At 48.1% G+C, this 19673-nt stretch overlaps 1 protein-coding gene across 1 annotated transcript in view; it reads left to right on the top strand.

The window, feature by feature from the left end:
- The window catches only part of MARCHF10 (membrane associated ring-CH-type finger 10), a 122859-nt gene that overhangs the window by 45660 nt on the left and 57526 nt on the right, over positions 1 to 19673 (top strand). The gene's annotated exons all lie outside the window — the stretch shown is intronic.

Genomic DNA, 19673 nt, shown 5'->3' with positions numbered 1-19673 from the left:
GATAGTAACTTTGCAAAACAAAGAGAGAGTGATACCTTAATACAAAGAGCTCTCAGTAGCTCTCCCAGTTCTCTCACCAGGGAGGGCTGACAGCTGTGCTGTTTTAACAAGACTTATTGATAATGCATTTTTAATAATATTTCTAACAATATCCCCCCTCAAGATGCTTTCTGATCTTTACTTCATTTGGGCATATCAAGATAATTACGAGGAATTTTTCTGAGGACCATGACTTTTGCTACAGTCTGTGCTTTCAAAGGAACTGCTGCGACCTGCATTCCTTCTACTGTAGTGGTTATCAATCTAGTGAGACAAGGAATAAGGCAAGGGATAAAAATCAAACCAGTCAGAGCACACAAAAGCACAAATCCTACTTTTTTCCACCAGGGTCCTCCAAATAATTGAAACCACCAGTCTTTACTTCATGTGGGTTCCCACGTTTGTATTGGTACATGGGCTATTTTCCTAATCTCTTTGGCAATCTCTAAGACTGCTTTTCCATTGTCGTCTATTTGGAGGCAACAATTAGAAAGGTTGAACTTTCCACAGACTCCGCCATCCTCTGCGAGTAAATAGTCTAGAGCCATTCGATTTTGGTATATGGCTTCCCTCATCTGGGAATTTTGTCGAGCCAGCAACTCGAGAGCAGTGGCAGTCTGGTTAGTAATTACTTCCAAGACGGCCTGCAACCGGATGATTCTATTTAGCATATACATTGGTGTCCGGTAACCCCAACTTCCATCATTAGCCCATGTAGCTGGTCCATAATACTCAATAATCCTCTGAGGAGGCCACTCATCCTCCTTCCACTTTTGGGAGCCACCCTGTGTCAAACTTACATCAATACTTCTCTTGGCCCTTTTCCAATCATCATACAAAGAGACTCCCAGCTTATTTCCGACTTTAGATGGTAACAAAAAGAAAGATGGTACAATTACTCCAACGTAGCAGGTTCCTGTCCACCCTCGTGGTAGTACTGTATAGGCTTTCCTTCCACAAATCCAATAATGTCCTTTCAGGGCCCTGTTTTCCCCTCCCAAGGCTAGGGGGTCACGGCTGTGGAAAAGAAGGGGATAGTATTTGTTGCCCGTCTGCCCTAAAGGGTCAGTGTAATAGTTACTCCGTTTAAACTGACATTTCCATACGCCATCTTTATCCCTATACTCGCACTTGGTTATTTCATTTGTGTCATTTAAGGCACTCCAATATGTATTAAACTTTGCCACCGTGCCATTCGGGTGTACCCATTTCCAACTATAGACATAGGTAAATCGTTCACCTCGGGCCTTTTCATATGCCTGACATCTGGTAGGGTTAGGATCGAAAGGTACTATTCTTGTCTTTTTGGTCTGTTGCATCTGCGGGGAGATTGGGATGCTAACAGCAGAATTCCATTGATCAGCATACTTGGTGCATATTTGGGCCCATTTCAATGTCCATGTACACTGACTATGTCCCAAACTTCTCCCTGTACCATTACTGCTAATACAGTACTCTCCTAATGCCACTTGGGAAAGATCCCAGCTGCGGTTTTCATCCCATTCTTGACCAGTACTCTTAACATCCGCCTTGTCACTGACCAACCATTTTGGGGCCAAAGGAAAAGCCCTCCAAGGCCACTGTTCTCTGGCCTCTTGGAGCCCCCCACAGGCCCAGCAGTTGGTAAGATTAAAAGTACTTGCAATTCTTTCCATCATATCAACATACAAATTTGTCCCTGGGGGAGCAATTTGGGAAAGCGAGGGTGTGAGCCAGCGGTTAAGGCTGCTCAATTCTGCTCCTTTCATTATGCAGATAACAACAAGGCACATTAAGATTCCCACCATATTTTCCCTTTTACTTTCTTGTCTAATTTTCTGAGCTCTGATTAAGCCGTCTCAGGCGCACTTGGAGATCACCAGTAGGTTCACAACTCCACTTGCTGGCTTCTTGTTCCGAAGATGACTCAGCTTCCGGAGTGAGTTCGTCTCGGGAGTTGATGTCCTCTAATGCTCGTGGATGTCGCTTCACATGGGTATGGTGTATCCAACGATCATGGCCAGTAATCTTTACAGCGGTGTGGGTTGTTAGAAGTACCTGGAAAGGGCCACTCCACCTCTCAGTCAAAGGCTCCTTTTTCCACCGCTGCACCAAGACCCAGTCTCCCGGGGAGAAGTCATGTACCGGTACATCTAAAGGCAGACGCTGAAAGGAGGCTGCATACCTGTGAAGAGAAAACAAGACAGACTGCAAGGCAATAACATACATATGAAGCTCACTATTACCTAATTAAAAAGTTACATTCTCTCGCATCCCAGGAGGTAAGACTCGAGGCGGCTTGCCAAACATAATTTCATATGGGGTCAATTTGAGGCCCCGTCGGGGAGTGTTTCGAATGCAAGTAAGAGCTAGCGGCAATGCTTGAGGCCACTTAAGGCGTGTTTCAATACAGATTTTGGTGAGCAAAGTCTTTAAAGTCCTATTCATGCGTTCCACTTGTCCTGAACTCTGTGGTCTCCATGGTGTGTGTAGTTTCCAAGTAACCTTGAGAGCTTGTGCGACTTCTTGAACCACTTTTCCCACAAAGTGTTGTCCTTGATCCGACTCGATGGACTCAGGCAGGGAATACCGGGGAATGATCTCCTGTAACAAATACTTCACTACTGTAGCTGCAGTGGCAGTCCTGGTGGGCCAAGCCTCGACCCAACCAGAGAGCTGGTCTACCATGACAAGTAAAAACCTGTGATGTCCGGACCGTGGGAGCTCGGCAAAATCAATCTGCCATGCCTGTCCAGGGTACGCTGCCCAGGGTCTACCTCCCATTGGCACAGGGGGTTTCCTTCGAGGGTTTACTTTCTGGCATGTGATGCACTTGGTAGCAATGCGCTGAGCTTCTACATATAGCCCTGGGGCTACTGCTTGGCGGATCACTAGATCACCCATGGCCAAACCTCCCATATGGGTTCTTGCATGGAGCTGTTGCAGCACCTCCCGAAGCAATGGCCTGGGTATCATGACTTTTCCTCCTGGTACTATCCACCACCCCTGGGAGTTCTTTTCTGCACAAGCTTTCTGTGCAAATTTATCTTCTTCAGGGGAATACTGTGGGACTAAATCCTGAACGTATGGCCATATGGCATGGGACATGGCCTGCTTGGATACCTCTTCCGCTTCTCCCCCAATAAATGCAGCTTCCTTTGCTGCTGCATCAGCCTTTGCATTTCCAAGCTTATGCTTTTTCTCAACAGCCTTCCCATGGGGCCGCACATGAATGACTGCTACCTCTTTAGGCTGGTGGAGTGCCTCTAGTAGTTTGATAATCTGGGGGCCATTAGCAATCTTATTCCCAGAGGCAGTAATGAAACCCCTTTCTTTCCACAATAGTCCGTGCGCATGGACTGTAGAAAAAGCATAGCGAGAGTCAGTGTATATATTAACCCGCTGGTCTGTCCCCAGCTGTAATGCTCGGGTGAGCGCAGTGAGTTCCGCGGCCTGTGCCGACCATGAGCTCGGCAATGACTCCCTCCATACTACCTTATCCAAGGTTACCACTTCACATCCTGTTCGTCTTTTCGCATCGATGACAGAGCTGGAGCCGTCCACAAAGTATTCAACATCTGGGTCTTCAATTGGGTCCTCAGCAAGATCAGGTCGCACCTGCGTGGTCTGATTCAGGACCTCAAGGCAGTCATGCGTCGGTTGCCCTGGCTCTGGCAGCAAGGTTGCAGGGTTTAAGGCTGTAGTATGTTTGAAAGTAAGTCCTGGATTAGAGAGCAAAAATATCTCATACCGTGATTGTCTGGAGGGGTTAAGAAATTTCCCTCCCTCAGTCCCTAGGATCTGGGGAACTCCATGAGGAGTGAGTATTTCCATATCCGCACCCATGACTATCTTCTGGGCTTCTTCAACAACCACTGCTGTGGCTGCCACAGCCCGAAGACAGGCTGGCCACCCGAGTGCAACTGGATCTAGAACCTTTGAATAATATCCCACAGGTCTCCAGGTCGGGCCCGATGGCTGTGTCAGCACCCCTGATGCAACCCCTCGATTCTCATGAACATACAGTCGATATGGCTTTTTACTGTTTGGGATGGCTAAGGCAGGGGGCTGGGTTAATGCTGCCTTCAGCAGATCAAAAGCATGCTGCATTTCTTTATTCCATTTCCATTTAGTGAGACTCTCCTTAGTCAGGGATTCGTACAGTGGTCTAGCCTTCCCACCGTAATCTGGTATCCATAGTCGACAGAACCCAGTTAGCTCTAGGAATGCCCGCAGCTCCTTGGGTGACTTAGGTGGGGTTAGACCTTGAATCGCCTGTATGCGATCTGCACTCAGGGCTCTGACTCCTTTTGAGAGCTTATATCCCAAAAATGTGACTTCAGGCTGACATATTTGGGCTTTCTCTCTAGAGACTTTATATCCTTTTTTCCCCAGAGTGTTTAGGAGTGACCTGGTGGCTTCCTCGCAGAGCTGCAAGTTTGGGCTTGCAACTAGCAGGTCATCCACATACTGGAGGAGAGTCACTGCGGGGTGTGATCCCTTCCATTCCCCCAAGTCCTTCTGAAGGGCAAGTCCGAAAATATGGGGGGCTGCTATAAATCCTTGTGGAAGAACTGTCCACATGAGTTGGGCTTTATGGAAAGTATCTGGATCCTCCCATTCAAAAGCAAACAATTTTTGACTCTCTCGGTGAAGGGGAATAGAGAAGAAAGCATCTTTCAAATCTAGCACTGAAAATATTTTAGCTTCCCCCGGTACTTGTGTCAAGATCGTGTGAGGGTTCGGGACTACAGGATGATCTGAAAGGACCTTCTTATTTACAGCTCGTAGGTCTTGGACCAGTCTGTATGAGACCCCATCTGCCTTCGGCACTCCAAGGATGGGGGTGTTATAGGGTGAGGACCCTTCCACTAGCCATCCGTACCTCTTGTATTTCTCTATTAACGGCTTGAGTCCAGCTCTGGCCGCTCGGCTGAGTGGGTACTGCTTTACCCGAACGGGCCCCTCCCCATCCTTGAGTACAATCCTTACCGGGGAGACGAACTTAGCTCGCGCAGGGGTTCCATCAGCCCATACCGAGGGGTCTACTCCAATCATGTGATCTTCTGGACTTACTGCAGGGCATCGGTCCTCCAGGAGAGCCATCTGATAGTTCGAGCTCTGCTTGACAGGTAGCTGGACCACCATCTGATCGTCTCTGAAAAAGATCTCAGCTTGCAATTTTGTGAGTAAGTCCCGCCCAAGGAGTGCAATCGGGCAACTTGGAGAATACACAAAGGAGTGCTCGAGCAAATGGTCCCCCACCTTGGTGAGGAGTGGTTTACAAACAGGGAGTCGGGTTTGCATTCCCTCAATCCCTTCTACAAGTACATGCTGTTCACTAGTTCCTGCACAGGGGGGTTTTTCTGGAATCATTGAAAATGTAGCCCCAGTATCCACCAAGGCTTCAAAGTTTTTGCCACCAACCCTAATGGTTACCATGGGATCTTCTCGGGCTCCAACCCGAAGGGTAGTGGTCTTAGATCCCTGTCCCCTTCATTCTGAATCCTCACCCTTGTCTTCTGCCCGCATGAGGTGACCTCTCGGTTCCCCCTCTCTCTTCTCCTTCAACTTCGGGCATTCCCTCTTCCAGTGTCCTTTCTCTTTGCAATAAGCACAAACATCTGCTCCCACTCTTTCTCCCTTCCTCTTCTGTATCCCAGCCTTTCCAGGGTTCCCTCCAGTTATAGCAGCTGCTAGTGCTGCCATCTGTCGCTGAGCCTTTTTATCCTCCTTGCGCTCCTGCACTTGCTCACGATTCCCATACACCTTATATGCAATTTCCACCAGCTCTGAAATCGGTTTCCCAGCACCTCCCTCAGTTTTCTGTAACTTCTTATGGATATCAGCAGCAGATTGACCAATAAACATAAGATTTACCATGCGCTGGTTATCCGGGGCTTCTGGATCCAGATCCGAAAACCTGCGAAACGCCTCATACAGCCTCCCAAGGAAAGCTGAGGGATCCTCCTCTCTTCCCTGTCTCACCTCATACAATTTAGACAGATTGGTAATCCGAGGCACTGCCTTTCCCATTGCTTCCACTATAATTCCCAGATACCGTGCACTCAGCTCTCTGCCCTCTGCAGTATGATTATCCCATCTTGGCTCCTCTACAGGGCAGGTATCACGCAGAGTACGACTAGCAGCACCTTCTGACTCAACTCTAGCCACCGCAATACGTTCCGCTGTCCCCAACACTAATCTCCTCTCCTCCGGGGTTAGGAGGGTCTGGAGCATCATCTGGACATCAGCCCAAGTGGGTCGATGAGTCTGCCCAATAGATCGGAACAGGTCCCTCATCTTTTCAGGGTCTTCACGAAAAGAGGGGCTCTGATTCTTCCAGTTAAATAAATCTGAAGTGCTAAATGGGGTGTAGACAAAAGTTGCAGTGCCTCCTTCCCCAATAACCTCTCGCATCGGACAGTTCAACACCGGCTGTGACTCTACAGGCTTGCGCAAATAATAACCCTTATTTCCTGATTCAGATGAGGCACTTGGCTGAGGCTCACGCTCTAACTCATTAGGTATGCATTGGTACGTCGGTGGTGGTCTCTCTAAGGGAGGGGGCGGTGATGCAGAAGGACTGGACCCCGAGGAGGCATCTGACTCATCTTCGCTACCCGACAGGGCAACCGGAGCGCGGGTCCGGTACTCAGCCAATTCAGAATCCCCCCCTTCATTAGACTCAGGAAGTACAGGCGCCCCCCCCCCCCCCGAGTCTTTTTCTTAACAAGCATCACATGAGACTTTACTAAGTAATTCTTAATCCAAGGTGGCTGATTTTGAACCACCCACAACCAACAATCAATATAAGGAAACTGATTCCAATACCCATTCTGCATAACAATTTCATGGATAGCTATCACTTCTTTTAGCACAAAGGATCCTTTTGGGGTCCAGTGGACCCCAAATGTTGGCCACTCGAGTTGACAAAACTTAGTTAAATCACCTTTTTTCATTTTTATTCCATAATCGGCCGGCTTTGCAAATTTATTAAAATGACGTAATAAGACTTTTAGAGGGGTATCAATATTGTTTTCTACACGAGAGCGACTCGTACCCATTTGCCCACAAAAATGCGCCCAAGGCACACCAAATACCAAAAAGATCTCAACAACAGATGATTTACAATGAGAGCTGAGCCTAGTATTTCTCAGCAAACTTACACATCCTTTGTTTTAGATCCGTACACCAGATTGGGCAAAGGGAATTCGTATACTCACTCAGATACCCCAGAGATCTCGATCCAAATTCCAAAGTGTGTCTGCCTCTCCAGAAACTCAGAATTTACATGGGATACTTCCTTTAACTTCCCGGATATTCGGACTTAAACCTCAAATTCCAGGGGCGAGTCCAAAGTCGGCTCGGTGCGCACTTCCCCTGGTACCGGAGGCGCTCCGTCACTGAATTCCGGGGTAGTCCTCGAGAAGCCCCACGTTGGGCGCCAATTATTGATGTAAAAATTGCGGTTCGTTTCTCGGGAGGCGAAAAAAACCTTCAGCCACAGACACACTCTATTAGCAACACAAAAGGTATATATTTGCAAATAGGGTCAGAGAGAGAGACAAAAGATCAAACACTCTGCTGCCCCCGAGGGAAACTGCCCAGCTGGCTTTATCCCCTCTCTCCTGACCACGTGTGCAGAAGGAGGAACTGTTACAACTCATTTCCGATTCATACAAACATGTATGTGAATACGTCAAATCATGCGTCGCATGTGTATTATAATTAACTACTTAAGTATGCGGGGCGGATAGGCTTATATGTATTAATTCATTGCGCATGGGTAGAAAATATTTGAGGTTACAAGAGTTTGAATTTTCCTTGCTTCAAGGCTAGAATTGCAATTTACTCTTATCTGCATGAGAAAAGCTGAGGAGTATATGCTTTACTGTAACAAAGAGATAGTAACTTTGCAAAACAAAGAGAGAGTGATACCTTAATACAAAGAGCTCTCAGTAGCTCTCCCAGTTCTCTCACCAGGGAGGGCTGACAGCTGCGCTGTTTTAACAAGACTTATTGATAATGCATTTTTAATAATATTTCTAACAGAGCCATCATTCTAATAGGGCAGTGCACATGCATGGGCCTAGCTTTCATTTATATTAAGGTCAGTTTACCCAACTCTGGCAGTGTAATGGCACTAAAGCCAGTGTAAAAAAAAAAAGTCTGTTTTAAGGACACTTTACAGAACAAGGGTGAAGTACGTTGGTGTACAACAGAATTATGCACATGACAATTCACTGAATTTCACTGAATTGAGTGAAATTATTTTTAAATGGTTTAGTGGTTTTCATTCTTAGGACAAAAGGAATTCAATTTAGGATATTTAGCTTCATTTTGTAATAGCAATTAAAATTCAGTTTGGATTACCTATAAACCATGGCAGGGCACATCTGTATATACTATAATCTCATTTACTTGGCTTTAGATCATATACGTCATGATAAATATAAGGCAAATCAGGAGCAACATGTAGGGGGTACACAGGGGTGCATGTGCACCTCCTGAAAATGCCAGTGCACCCCCTGTCAGGCCGCACTCCCTGTGTAGCTGGTGGGCAGGGGGGCAGGTGAGATCACCAGTGCCCTTCCTGTGAGCACCGGCTGGGGAACGGGGCCGCCAGCAAAAGCGACTGCTTCTGGAAGTGGCTGCAGGGCTTTGGAAGTGGTGTGGCTGCTTTTATGGTGAGTGAGATTGACACCCCCACAGCCAGTGGGATCAGCCACTGGGGACCCTCCCCCAGCCAGTGGGACTGGAAGCCAGGGGACCCCTGTCCAGTTGCTGACAGGTGTCGGGGGCGGGGGGGCATGTCCCCCCCCCCCCCGACTCAAGAGGCATCAGACACCCATGAGGCAAATTTTGCTCATCCAGGCCCAAAGAGTTTTGTTGTTGACTATAATGGGTGTGTTCTTGAACGTGCCTCTTGCAGTGTCTCAAACTCCTTTGACATGCTCCAAGATGCATGCTGGTAACAAAAAAACCTTCACCCACATGGCAGATTTGTAGCGTGGGCTCAAAATGTGATACCTGGAGATCTAGGTATCAAAAAATACCCTGGGGGAAAAAAGCAAGGCAGGCAACCTGAGACTTGGTCCACCACAGCGATGCTCTGGTAGCTAGCCAGAGCATCTCTATGGCTGGATCTTGCCCCAGTGCTGAAGCACACTGCATCCCCATGGGGGACAAGCAGCGGAGCAAGCTGCAGGGACCTGGACCCAGGCTCCTGACAGGTAAGTAGGGGATGGTGGGGCTGGAGGAAGAGGGAGAGGACCACGGCAGGGGCCCACCTGGCCCAAGTCCATCACTTGCTTCCCCAGCTCCCTGACTGCTTCCCCAGTTCCCTGCTGGCTTCCCAAGCTCCTCCCTCGCTTCCCCAGCTCCCCGATCCTCCCCCAGCTCCCCAATTGCTTCCCCCCCAGCCGCTTGGGGCCTCATTGCAGAGCCCCACCACACAGCATGGGGCATCTGGGGGCATCAGGGCTCGGCCCTGGCTGCCTGGCACCTATGCTGCCATTGCCACATCACACATGTGCGGCCTGGCTTGGCAGGGCACTGCATGGCACTGCATGCTGTCTTGCAGCTTCAGGACACTTGAGCTGTGTAGCACCGAGCCCCGGATGACAGCCACAGCACACCCAAGGTGCCAGGCAATGTGCAGCACTCTGCTGAGCTGGGCTGCACCCATGTGATGCAGCAGCAGTAGCACAGGTGCCAGGAGGCTGGGGTCAAGCCTTGCTGCCTCCTGCTATCCTGCACCATGTGGGGGGGCTGTGCCATGAGGCCCTGAGTGCTGCTGCTGGTAAGCTGCAGGCAGTGCAGGAGGCTGGAGGCAGGTGGGGGACCAATCAGGGGTGGGGCAGGAGCCAAGTGGGTGAGTGTTCAGGAAGCTGGAACTGAGCAGGGGAATCCCTGAATCGTCTCCAGCCTCCCGATCACCCCCCCCCACCGCTCATCTCCAGCCCCCTGCTTGTTCTCCTGCTTGTCTCCAGCCTCCTCCTTGTTCTCCTGCTTGTCTCCAGCCTTGGAATAGGGAAGTTCATCCCATCTTGGGACACTGGAGATGAGCGGTAGGATGAGCAGGAGGCTGGAGACGAGTGGGAGAATGAGCAGGGGGCTGGAGATGAGCAGGAGGATGGAAATGAGCAGGAGAACAAGCAGGGGGATGGAGACGAGCAGGGGAATGAGCAGGAGGCTGGAGATGAGCGGGGAGACAGTGGGGGTTGAGGGGGTGCTCTGGGCCCTGAAGGGGAGGGCCTGTAGCGCCTGGGGGGTTGCACCCTGTGGGAAGCAGGAGACCCACCCCTCCCCACACAGTCCCCGCCACTTACCCACACACTGATTCACATCCCCCCAAATCCCTCCACACCCACCCACCCACCCACATCCTCTCATCCCACTTCCCACCCCACTCCTGCAAACCACACATCCCATCACATATCCACCATGTGATTAAGAAACCAAAAGCAAACATCAAAACAGAAATATTTAGGATTTATTATATTAAGATAATGGAGACACTGGTAGGCTTCCAAGTTGCTTTAACATTGTAAATATAACAATAAAACATTGCCCATCTGATCGATCCATCTCTCTCTCTTGTGGAAGAACATCGATTTTGGGGTATTTTAAAAAGTGAATTTGGGATGCCGCTTCAGCAGTCCGTTTGGCACAAGGGGTAGTGTCCCCAGATACAAATTGCCCAGGCCCCAAGAAGCTCCTGTCTATTTGTATCTTCCAGTTAACATCCCCAGAAGCTCCTGAGGGCAAGTAGCCCTGAGCTGCTGGCCAGCTCAGGTACTGGCCCTGGGCCCTAGCTCCCCCTGGCTGCAGATCCAGGAGGAGCCGGGCAGGGTTATTTTGCCCCAAGTGGCACAACTTGCCTCAGACCAAGTACATGTCTGGGCACGTGCATTGAGGCAAAAAGCCCCAGCTCAAATTTGTGCTGCTTCTATTTGAACTGCTGCAAGCGCATGTGCTTGCATGTGTGGACATGCCCAATGTGTCTCTGTGAAGAGCAGATCTAACTCTGAACCTTGGATAAACTAAAATGCAGCTCAAAATATGTGATTTATATTTAAAACATAAATAGAGTTTATAAGAATTAAGAACATATTTCCTATTATCATAAATAATAAAATTAATGCTTCATAATTTTAAATAGCTGCTGTTAAGCAAGTTCTAGCCCCACCAAGTGTATGAGTAAGTTCTCAGAAAATGATATGAAGTTAGCTAGGATTAGATACAGAGTTAGAGACAGAGTTAACCAGGATTAGCTAATAAATCTGTGGTTTTAATGAAGTCAGTTAGCATGTATGCCAGCCAATTGCCTTTTAAAGTTGGATTCCATTTGTGTAAAATGCTTAAAATATTTATGCAGTAAAGATTATTCAATAAATAGAAGACGCTTTTCCTCGGCTGCAGGGAGATTTTGGAGCTTGGCTATATCTCCAGAGACAAAAAATAGGCCTACACATACACAATCAGAGCAAACTCAGTCTCTGGCAGCAGTCCCTGACCTTTGGTCTCCCTGAGACTACAGGCACCCTTCCCAGTTCTCCAGTTCTCTACTCTTTTCTGCCCTTCTCCAAGCTACTAGCTTACTAGCCCTATCTCCTGGGCCTCTCTATTCCTGGGCCTGTTTCTGCCCTCTGGGCTATGAGTCCACCAGCCCTTGATCCCAGGTCTTTCTTGGAAAAGATCTTCTTTCTGTGCAGGTCCATATTGGTATATAAAGAGCCTGTGTAAACAGAGAGCTATTTCACTATTTCATGAAAATGATACGCATAGGCTTTTTCATGATGACAAGGTTATAGCTTCTTCAATGTTTCTATTAGAAAATACTTCTGAACCTTCGCTCTTTGTAAATCAGATATTCTGGTCTCAATTTTGATATCAATGTTAAATTATTTTAATTAAATTTATGGGGAGAGAGGAGAATCAATGTGATAATTTTAAAAACCATAACTTAAAATTAGCTTTATTGCATTTTGGTGTTCCAGTAATTGACAAATAGCTGTGTTTATCAAAACTGAGATCCAAACCTACTCTCCTTTTTACTGACATAACTCTGTGTTAATTACACTGTTATCAGAGGTATTTTATCTTTACTTTAGAACAGCATTTGGGCCTTGAATATATTAGAGAAAAATTGTAATCAAAACAATGTAGGGCCCTGTGACAGGGTGCTTAGTGAACCTGTCACTTTAAGGGGAGGAGGCTGTATGAGCCAAGGGCTTGAGCTGGTCAGGCAGTCTAGTCTTGAGTCATGGAGAGAGAAGCTCCTGGCACAGGGCTGCAGCAGAACTCCTGGGTAACATCTGATCTGGGGTAAGCAACTCTGGAGGTTTGTAGACAAGACTAAGGGATGGAAGAAGTCCCAACAGGCCTGTGAATGGAAAGACCTGGGACCAAGGGTTGGTGGACTCATAGCCCAGAGGGCAGAAACAGGCCCAGGAATAGAGAGGCCCAGGAGATAGGGCTAGTAGTAGCTTGGAGAAGGGCAGGAAAGAGTAGAGAACTGGAGAACTGGGAAGGGTGCCTGTGGTCTCAGGGAGACCAAAGGTCAGGGACTGCTGCCAGAGACTGAGGGGGACAGAGGACCCATAACCCAGAGAGGGTTGTAGACAGGGCAGGGGAGCCCATAGATCAGGGCTAGGGGCCCAAAGCCCAGGGGTGGTGGAGGAAGGAGCCTAAGAGGGCAGGACACAGTGCCCAGGAGTAGCCCACAATGGTGAAGTGCCTGGATAGAAAGTGCAGGCTGAGGTGCTGCACTCAGTAGTAGCCATAAGAGGTGAAGTGCCTGGGTGGAGAAGACAAACCTGGAAGCTACACCTGGAAGTAACCAAGTTAGGTGAAGTGCCTGGGGAGGGAGGCCCAGTCACAGGGTCTGAGGCCATGGCCTAAGGAGGCTGATGATGTACATGACTGATAACATCTGTGAGGCATGGGCATGGTGCAAGGGGCAATTGGAGCCATGTAATAAGCCCTTAAGGCTCTGAGTAATGAGACCTAAGCTCAGGGTGGATGAGATCTCACTCAGGGATCCCAAAGGAAGCCTCCCTTTTCTAAATACTTATTTCCATCAAGGCATGGCAGGAAAGGAGAAGAGAAAAATGCTTAAGGGACCAAAGAGATAACAGGAATACAGTGACTACCAGGGGGCATCATGACTACCTCGGGGTCCTAATTTGTTCCAGGCCCTGATCTTTCAGTTGGCCCTGCATGGACAGAACCTTCATTGAAATTAAGAGAGATTCAAATGGGTTCAGGATAGGGGCATACCATTGGTCTATTGGCCCTGTATCCCTTGTGGAAGAGAAGATCTGGCCACATTTACAAGTCCTAGCCACTGGCTTACAGTAGCATCTAGGGAAAGTTTTGTTCAACAAGGATACAACCCATTTTCATGATACGTACCCTCTGATCATGAATCTTGCTCTTACTACATAGAATACTATCAGCGTAATTTGGACAGTCATAACATGTTCTTAGTTAAGTTATTTAAGTTATTTGGTTTTGTTACTGTCTTGTCTTTGTTTATATTATATTCTGACGTATTAGCTCTTAGGTACTGCTCAGCAGTCATAAAAATATGCTTTTTAAATAATATTGCACTTAACTATTCAGGATATTAAATTATGGCATTTTAGAATAGTGGGTTTGAAATAGAATATGGAGGGTATTGAAGTATGTAAGTTGCCCAGTAATGTTCCAATAGAAATGGAAAGATATTGAGCCACCTGATTTACCTTGTCACTTGCAGGTGCCAAGCAAATATTTAGTCATATTGAAACCAACTATCTTAAGCATATATGTGACCTGATTGACAATAGTTTCTGACTGCTCCTCAACATTCTAATATTATAAAAGTCTTTGTCTGTAACGCTTCACAGTCTAATTGGTTGCCTTGGCAGCCAATCAGAGTGCTCTGGACAGACACGTGGCAGAGCACTGCCATGACAGCAGGGACTGAGGGGCCAGAGTGGGGGCGGGGGATGAAGCCAGCAGGGCCCTGCTCCTTGGAGGCAGAGGGGGATGACAGGGACTGGAGCACCACCATGATGGAGGGGATGGAGCAGGGGGGTTGAAACCTGCAGTGCTGGCCTTCTTCCCCTGGCTCCTTGGAGGTGGTGGAGGCACGGGGTGCTGGTTGCAATGCTGGCCTCACCCTGCCCCACACAGTGGAACACCGGCATAACAGCAGGGACTGGGGCTGGGGTTGGGGGGAGAGGCCCGTGGTGCTGGCTTCACCCCACCCTGCCCTGCTTCTTGGAGCCAGGGGCCAGAGTACACCCCTGCCCCAACAACAGCTGATGGGGAGGGAGAGGCAGCGGGGAAGAGGAGAGGGAGGGAGGGGAGCGGGAAGTGGGGATGACCAGTGGCTGTGCCCCAATGTGTCCACCTCGATGTCCATAACTGCTGGTGCAGCCGCTCTGGTCACAGGCCCCAGCCCAAAATGAAGGCGGGGAGCTGCCCAGGCCCAAAGCAGCAGGGGGAGGGGGGGCAGTGGTTCTGCCCCAAAGCGGTGGGGGGAGAAGCGGGGTTGTGCTCGGCCCAAGGCTCTGGGGAGAAAGTGGGGAGAAGCCCAGGTCCTGGCCTGAAACAGTGGTGGGGGAGGTGGGGAACAGCCCTGGCCTGAAACAGTGGGGGAAGTGGCCCCGGTCCCAGCCTCAGCCTGAAGCAGCTGGGAGGAGGGGAGGAGCAGGTGAGGGGATGAATGACCATCCAATAATTAGATTCTATACATTGAAAATGATAACAAATTTATGTATAAAATCTAATTATGGGGGTGGATGTCTTAAATTCAGGGTTGTCTTAAATTTGAGTAAATATGATACCTTTGGGGGGATGGTATGAGTAAATATTTGAATAAATATGATGTCTTTGGAGGGACCAGACTCTCAAAGCCAGCCATTGGCACCCCCTAGTAGCTCAACTTATCCTGTCTTGCTCGCTTCCTCCCCCTTCCCACAACCTCCTTCCTATTTCCTGCCACACCTTGATGTTAAATATGATTATCTGGGGAAACTGTCTCTCTAGGTCCAGAGTAGCTCCTTCTGGTGGCTTCCTTCTAAACTCAGTCCCTTGGGGCTCCTCCATCCCCAAGCACAGTATCTCTGGCTATGGCCCCTCTAGCACTTCCTCTCTTTTTCAGAGCCCTGGCCTTATTGACCCTAGGCCCAAACTCCTGATCCTCAGTATGCCTTAAGGATTTTGATAGTGGTCTCCAATCACCTTTATGCCCATTTCCATGCCTTACTGATTCAGACCTCAGCTCCTTGGTCTCAGCCTTTGCATTCATGCTCAGAGGAGGTCTTACAACATAGTGTCCTGGGTCCTGCAGATCAGTTTAACCAGACTACTCATACCTGCTTCCCCTTGCAGCCAGGTTGTCTTCAAGTTGTACTGGCTTTGCTCTTCCTATACTGCTCTTCACTTTTTTCTCCAGTAACAGGGGTAAGGGTCCTCTGTTACAGGAGAGGAGGATCATCCCACCTTTTAGCCCAGTAGCCTCTCAACTATGGCACCTGCCCAGGGAACAGGAAACTAGAGTCCTAGTTCCCCCCTCACCCACAGAGTCATTGAAACTGCATTTCCTGTGTCCCAGTAAAATGTTTTAAACACTATGGTGTAGGTCAGACACTACCCTGTACAGCACTTTTTTTGAAACTCAGCTACTACATCTTGCATGTAATAAAAGAGCTAGAGATACCACAGTTGAACACAGAAGGTCTGAATCAGGAATATTCCTAAGCAATTTGGCCTCCATTGACCATTTACTCTAAATACCTTTGCTACACTATGGGTATGTCTACATGTGCATTTATGCCATCTTAAATTACTGCACAGTAAGTGGGAATAGGCCGGCATCTACACATGCAGACATTGTAGTACATTAACACTGTGTGTGGACTGACTTGGGACTAAAGTTAGTTCCAAGTCAGTTCACATGTACAGTGTTACTGCTCAGTAAGGTATCTACATGTGTATTACTGTGCATTAACTAACTGAGCATAAATTTGATATCTGCATGATGCAGGTATCAAATTTATGCTCAAGTTGGCATAAGTTGCTGTATTTACTGTGGAGAATGGGTGTGCATGTGTAGAGGCATGCCTGTACTGCGCAGTGATTTCAGTTACTTCACAGTAAATGTGCATGGGTAGATGCACCCTGTGGCAATATAAAGCAGCCTTGAAATGGATGTCAGCATAATGTTCTTCCATGTTAAGGCTCATTTAGATTGTCTGATGGATGTAAAGGGGCTTTAGGATAAATTAGAATCTGTCTGTATTATATAGATTCAAAAGTTTTCTCAAAATGATGCACGGTGTTAAAGATGAGATATACACTGATATCGGGCACTTAAGTAAATATAGAATGAACCAGAAAAATGTACTTTGGGAAAAGGTGGCACCTGTACCAAATCTATTTCACTTCTATACCGCTTCTGAATCCAGAGATGTCTAGCCAGCTTTGCATAGTGAAAATACCATGTGGCTAACAGAGAGAAAGATGTGGCCATAGCAAGATGTGGAATGGCAACCTTTGACAGAGTACATGCATTTTTAAAATTGTAGACCATACACATTTTATAAACAGTAAGGGTGTACCAATAGAGATTTTGGGGGCCAATACAAATAGCCAATTTTTAAGGAGGATTATTGGCCAATACTGATCTGATTTCTGATACAGCTGCATGCAGCTGGTAAGTCTGTTGTGGAAGGGGAGGGGAGGGACATGGGGGGTGCAGATCAAGGCCCCTGCAGTGAGGGAGGGAGTGGGGCTGGGGTAGCTGTTGCCCAGCTGGGGGGCAGCAGGACATAAGACAGAGCCACAGGCACAGGGAGAGGGAGAGGGGTGCCTTGTGCCACTGTGCACACCGTGGGAGGTCCCCAGGTGCGGCACGTGCTCCGGATCTGTGTTGGGGGAGGTGGGCTGCAGCTGCAGGTTGGGGTTGCACCATGGGGGCTGTTCTTCTGGCACATGGGGGATGTGTTTGGGGTGGGTGGCAGTGGCACTGGAAGGGAGCTATGGGAGCAGGGCTGCAGCCACCCCAAATTTTGCTGTAGCCCCCTCCCAGCACTGCTGCCACCCGCCAAGATCACAGTCCCCATGTGCTGGGAGCATAGCCCCCATTCTCCAGGAAGAACCTGGCACTGCCCTGGCCCCAGCCTGCAGCTGCAGCCCATCCTGCCTCCCCCCATGCAGAACTGAAGCACAGCACACCCCCCTCCATGCCCTCCTGGGGTGTATGCAGTGGCAGGAGCTGCCCCCCCCGCTGCACACCCCCAGATGAGCCATTGTTCTGGCCCATGCCCCATCCCAGCTGGGCAGTAGCTGCCGCAGCCCCACTCCTTCCCTCACTGCAGGGGCCCCCAGCCCCTTCCTTCCCCCCACAACACACTTAACAGCTGCATGCAGCTTTCCAAGCTGCCAAGCTGTGTTCCTCACTGCCTGCTTGCTGCTCTGTGGCTGTGCACATGCACAGGCATTTATCAGACAAATTATTGGTCTAATCAGGCCAATTTCTGATATAATCAATTTTCTTTATGTTGGTGCCAATCCAATATCAGACTGATGTATTGGTGCAACCCCAAATAAACAAATATATATTTTCCAATGCATTCACAGAGCACAAGGGAAAAGAGTGTGTATGTTAAAGCAGCCTCAGGTAGCTTTCAGCTATGCTACATGAATGAATGAGTAGTGCACAGAGAACAGTAAGGCCAGGAGGAACAGTTGAACCTAAGCACACCTATTCAGATAGGAGATAATCCACTACCATGAGAATATAAGGTCTATACATTCATGCTTTGATGCACCAGCAGTACTGTAGTACAATATGCAGGAGTAAGACTGCGTGACTAGATGCACTATGGTATCTGATGAACTGCTAGGAGAATGTGTTCTTTCTGCTTTTCTCTCTGTGCTATTTAATTGCCTTCCTGTGGCTTGAAGGAGTATGATGGTGTCTGATAGGAGGATTTTAGAAGGAAATGCTATCAAAGCAGGTTGCCTACCAGTCTTGCCTATTGGTACAAAGCATACAGAGTAAATTTTTATTTCACGTTGCAGCATGTGTCATGAAGTACTGTATTTACTTAAATATAAGGTCCCCCATAGATTCCGTATACAGAAAATGTATAATTTTGTTATAGCTTTCCATGTACAGAATCTAATTATTGGAGATTTGCCTTGAATTTGTCCCTCTCCCACTGCTACAGGAGGGAAAATAAATCTGGGGGGTCAGGTGCCCCTCCTGCCCTTTGCCCCCCACCATCTTCTTCCTCATGCAGTCCCTTCTCCCCACTCTTTATTGCCAGACTCTGCTCTCCCTGAGCACATGGATGTGAGGGGCCAGTTTGAAAGCACTGACTTTGAAATAAGCATGTCTCCTATAGTAATACAGGCAAATTACTATGGGTACCCATAGACTTAGTTCATGTTATCTTTTTTGAAACCACTGCAAATTTTAGCACAGGTACTCCACAGACACTTTTAAGCATAACTTCTGTACCTATTTTTATATAATACAAACATTTTTGTTGTTGTTGAAATTTCATGTCTCAGGCCAAATCAACCAGATTATATTGACTGAGCATAGTTCAATCATTCAAATCTGTGTGGTATTGCCACCAGTAAGCATCCTGCCTCCCAGGTTCTTCAGCCTGGGACTTCAGATACTTCCAAATCAGGGGTAGGCATCCTACATGCAAGCCCCAAGCCCAGAGGTCTTGGAGTTCAGATGCCCCCTAATCTCACTTGCTCCTAGCCAGAAGGAGAAAGAAAGCAGAGGGATGGCTTTCTCCCATTACCATAAATTGTGGAGCTGAGATCCTCACATTTGGAGGCATTTGTAGACTCTCACAGGAGTCCCTGTCCACAGTGCAATGGATAGATCTAGGTCTCCACCCTTTAACTATACAAAGTCATTCAAAGCTGAGAAGAAGGGTGTCTCCCCTGTCAGGTAAGTATAACCACCTGGACTGAAAACCACCTCATGGTGGTATCTTCCCTGCCAGGTAACAAACTTTTTTCCCTTTTAATTTGCAAATATATATATTCTTATGTAGAAAAATAAATATGTATATCTCACATTACTTGTACCAGAACTGTCCTGGGGCTGTTACGGCCCACTTGACAGTCCAAAATGCATCATTGCCATTACTTCATACACATTCCCATCACACTATTTGCACTGCGCACCTGCGCTTCTGTGTGTCCATGCACCCACATGACCATCATCATCACCCTTGCCTGGCACAAAGGGACACAACCCTTCCCTACACCTGAAGCTTACCCCATATGCCTTCCCCCCTGTCTGTTTCTTTTCCTGTCCTTTCAGTCATTGCTGTTGTCATTGTCACTTTCTCCTCTCATCATTTCTGCCACTTTTGTTACCATCACCATTATCATTGTTGTAGTTGTTGCTCTCTTCAGGGGGGCCCCTCCTGAACAGTCTGTCCCAGTCCATCCTCTTCCAAACGATCCCTGCCATCTCCTCCCTGATGTCTTCTATCACTTTATTGTAGTATCCTTGCATCTAGTTCAGTCCCATTTTGACACAGGCATCTATTTAGAGGTCTGTGTGCCTATATATGAGCAGGTTCCCAGCCTTCAACAAGGCATTTCTAAAGCAGGAAGTG

Source organism: Crocodylus siamensis, chromosome 4, assembly GCF_052110815.1.
Source record: "Crocodylus siamensis isolate JL-2025a chromosome 4, ASM5211081v1, whole genome shotgun sequence".
NCBI classification, from domain to species: Eukaryota; Metazoa; Chordata; order Crocodylia; family Crocodylidae; genus Crocodylus; species Crocodylus siamensis.
This window is presented reverse-complemented; position numbering and strand designations above follow the sequence as displayed.